This window comes from Formica exsecta, unplaced genomic scaffold, assembly GCF_003651465.1.
Source record: "Formica exsecta isolate Colony F162 unplaced genomic scaffold, ASM365146v1 scaffold196, whole genome shotgun sequence".
Lineage (NCBI taxonomy): Eukaryota > Metazoa > Arthropoda > Insecta > Hymenoptera > Formicidae > Formica > Formica exsecta.
This window is the reverse complement of record NW_021849259.1, coordinates 531,398-535,948: the sequence shown is the minus strand read 5'-3', so window position 1 is coordinate 535,948 and position 4,551 is coordinate 531,398.

Genomic DNA, 4,551 nt, shown 5'->3' with positions numbered 1-4,551 from the left:
CTTCAATATATGATAAAAATTCGCGTAAAAAAATGTTCTTCCACTATTAAGAAATATCCCTTTTTATTAAAAAACAACTGGATATAATGATTTTTATGTATACGTGGTTACAATTGAGTATATTTTTAAAAAATAAAATACATGCGCTTTTATCATTGCTTGGTTAAATATGTGAGTACAAATAAGTTTAGGGTACCAAGTGTGCTCGAGACAAATTAAACCCGATAACAGCAAGATTAAAAAAAAATTCAATTCAAATATTTAACAACATCAAATGAAAAATTACCAATCAATTAATTATTTTATAACATTTCAATTAAAATATCAATAAATTAATTTGCCAATATCTTACTGATATCGGAGTACCCATTTAATTTGTCTCGAATTTTTTAATTACTCACATATTTTACGTTACATACATTACATGCATTCGCGCGATATAATATTAAATATAATATAAAAAAGACTTTTGTTAAATATATCATATAATTTGCGCATGTATTTTATTATATGTACTTGTTTATAAACTAATCCTAATATTCTAAAATGGTGGGACGTCCAAGTGGAATCGATCCACAAAGGAAAGTTAAGTGATTCATTAAACGTCAGAAATTCCGCTACAGGAGGGAACGAATCCCCGATCTTCCTGATTGCTCCCGATAGCAGTGATTTCGGCAGCGAATTAACGATTGTTACCATCGTCATCATCTTCAATATATGAGATAAAAATTCGCGTAAAAAAAAACATGTTCTTCCATTATTAAGGAATATCCTTTTGCGAATGTACACGATGAATAAATAAATTGACGGTAATTGTAATATGTTGCGACAATAAAAATGTTTCGATATTTGGAGCGCAATTCATAATTTGTAATTATAATGTGCTTAAGAAATCGAACGCACATTATAATAAAATCTATATAGAATTTAATAGCCGATTTATTTTCAAATGCGCGATTTTATACGAATTCCGTGATTAAATATATTGTTTATAAACTAATCCTAATATTCTAAAATGGTGGGACGTCCAAGGCCTGCAAATGGTTTCTTAAAAGAGACCAAAAATTAAATTAATTAATAAAATATATTCGTTTGTAACCACAATTTTTTATCAAAAAACTCTGCAAAAACTGATCATAATTTAAATTTATGTACTTGAAAAAAATGAAATTTATTCATTACATCCATATTCAATTTACTATTAAATATTTTCATTATTAAAAGATAATACTGATATTAATACGAATAATGATGGAAGAACATTCTTAACAAAAAAGAAGCAAATATATCTTCTCTCAAAGTATACTATTTAATGAATTTTTCTGTGATTCGATATCAAACAGTGCATGGTGATCGTCCTTAAATCACTGCCAAAAGCATCGCTTCCAGGAACCGCCAGAAAAACCTGGGTTTAATTCTAACTCTGCAACGGAAACTTCCAATTTTTAACGAGGCATCGAACTATGCGTCGTAAAAAAATAAAATACATGCGCTTTTATCATTGCTTGGTTAAATATGTGAGTACAAATAAGTTTAGGGTACCAAGTGTGCTCGAGACAAATTAAACCCGATAACAGCAAGATTAAAAAAAAATTCAATTCAAATATTTAACAACATCAAATGAAAAATTACCAATCAATTAATTATTTTATAACATTTCAATTAAAATATCAATAAATTAATTTGCCAATATCTTACTGATATCGGAGTACCCATTTAATTTGTCTCGAATTTTTTAATTACTCACATATTTTACGTTACATACATTACATGCATTCGCGCGATATAATATTAAATATAATATAAAAAAGACTTTTGTTAAATATATCATATAATTTGCGCATGTATTTTATTATATGTACTTGTTTATAAACTAATCCTAATATTCTAAAATGGTGGGACGTCCAAGGCCTGCAAATGGTTTCTTAAAAGAGACCAAAAATTAAATTAATTAATAAAATATATTCGTTTGTAACCACAATTTTTTATCAAAAAACTCTGCAAAAACTGATCATAATTTAAATTTATGTACTTGAAAAAAATGAAATTTATTCATTATATCCATATTCAATTTACTATTAAATATTTTCATTATTAAAAGATAATACTGATATTAATACGAATAATGATGGAAGAACATTCTTAACAAAAAAGAAGCAAATATATCTTCTCTCAAAGTATACTATTTAATGAATTTTTCTGTGATTCGATATCAAACAGTGCATGGTGATCGTCCTTAAATCACTGCCAAAAGCATCGCTTCCAGGAACCGCCAGAAAAACCTGGGTTTAATTCTAACTCTGCAACGGAAACTTCCAATTTTTAACGAGGCATCGAACTATGCGTCGTAGATAGGTCCCACAAAAACCGACGAGAAATAACTTTCCACGATGAAGATTGTTTCAATTCTCCACCAGTACAAACCGCGCATTCGCTAGCGTCCACCTGACATGAGGGATAGCGATAAGGCCTTTTCGTCAAGGCAGCGATTGCATCCAAAAACATGGAAAGAACGCAATGTGTGTTTGCAATATTATTTATAAAATCTAGTGAATATTTAAAGCGACGCAAAATTCGTAAAATGCGCCTACCTAATGAAAAACGATAATCAAAGTAAATTATTTTGTTCTGCAAATTTTTTGATCTCCGCGCGTGATCAATAATATTTAATCTTAAAAACTTTCCAATATTTCAAATATACTTGTATTTTTGCAATATGAAAAGCGCGATCAACAAATTTCGCGAGTAAGAAACTAATATTTAATCGTTGGCTTAACATCGAGTCTTAATTCATTGATGAGTACTTATTCAATAATTTTTATATTATGTAGAAGAGAAAATTTTAGCGATATTCGCGATCACAAAATTTTTAAATAAAAATTTCTCGATTTTATTGATAATCTTTTATAAAACTTTTATTATTTGATTATTACGATATATATTTGATAAAGATTCAAATAAATCGGAAATAAAAGCTAAAAATTATTCAGTTTAAATAACTTTTTTTCAATATTACAAATTATTAGATACTGATAACATTCACATTCGAATTTAAAATTATATAATTTTACTTAATAATTTAACTTAAAAAATAAAATCTTTAATTTACAGAGAATAAAATGTTAATATAATTTACAAAATAAAATGTTACATAAAATGTTAAATCTTAAAGCCAATACACATGTTATATATATAATAAAATGCAACTTAAATGTATTTTATACATTTAAGGGACATTTTTACATTTTTCATAATTAAATTAAATTTTTAGTTTTTACCTATAATTTTTTCATAATTGATTTGTTCAACTTTCCAATATTTTAATAGTCTTTAGTATTCTTTTAACTCCTAGTATTTAATTCCTTAATATTCTCAAGGAATATCTAAGGAATTAAATGACTACCTATCTTAAGTTAAGATAGCTCTATTAGTCCTAACAACTCTACTTCTGCTGGCTAAGCCCTAAGCCAGCGGGAATCTGGGATCACCGAAATTTTAGGGAGCGTATCCTAATTGCGTATCCTAATCGCGTATCCTAATCGCGTATCCTAATCGCGTATCCTAATCGCGTATCCTAATCGCGTATCCTAATCGCGTATCCTAATCGCGTATCCTAATCGCGTATCCTAATCGCGTATCCTAATCGCGTATCCTAATCGCGTATCCTAATCGCGTATCCTAATCGCGTATCCTAATCGCGTATCCTAATCGCGTATCCTAATCGCGTATCCTAATCGCGTATCCTAATCGCGTATCCTAATCGCGTATCCTAATCGCGTATCCTAATCGCGTATCCTAATCGCGTATCCTAATCGCGTATCCTAATCGCGTATCCTAATCGCGTATCCTAATCGCGTATCCTAATCGCGTATCCTAATCGCGTATCCTAATCGCGTATCCTAATCGCGTATCCTAATCGCGTATCCTAATCGCGTATCCTAATCGCGTATCCTAATCGCGTATCCTAATCGCGTATCCTAATCGCGTATCCTAATCGCGTATCCTAATCGCGTATCCTAATCGCGTATCCTAATCGCGTATCCTAATCGCGTATCCTAATCGCGTATCCTAATCGCGTATCCTAATCGCGTATCCTAATCGCGTATCCTAATCGCGTATCCTAATCGCGTATCCTAATTGCGTGCCCTAATCGCGTGCCCTACTCGCGTGTCTTATTCACGTTCCCTAATAGAATACACCGTTGGGCCAGTTGGACCTACCTTTCGTTGATCCTGGCCATATTCATTTTGGCTACATCTAGCCAGAGATGTAGCATCGACCTCTATCGAAGGTCCATGAAGGAAAAAAATTCCTTCCGTTGCCGGCTAATTATTACCGCCGGTGCATGAGCGTAATTTTACGCTTGTTTATGGTCGCGAGACATTACGACCGTTTGTCATGCATCGTTTTAATATAACTTTACTTTAATTTATATAATGCCAAATTATCAATCAAAATTAATTGATTGATTTTTTATAATAATATCAAAATTAATTGATTGCATTCTTATACAATAATATAATATTATTAATAATAATATATAATTTATAT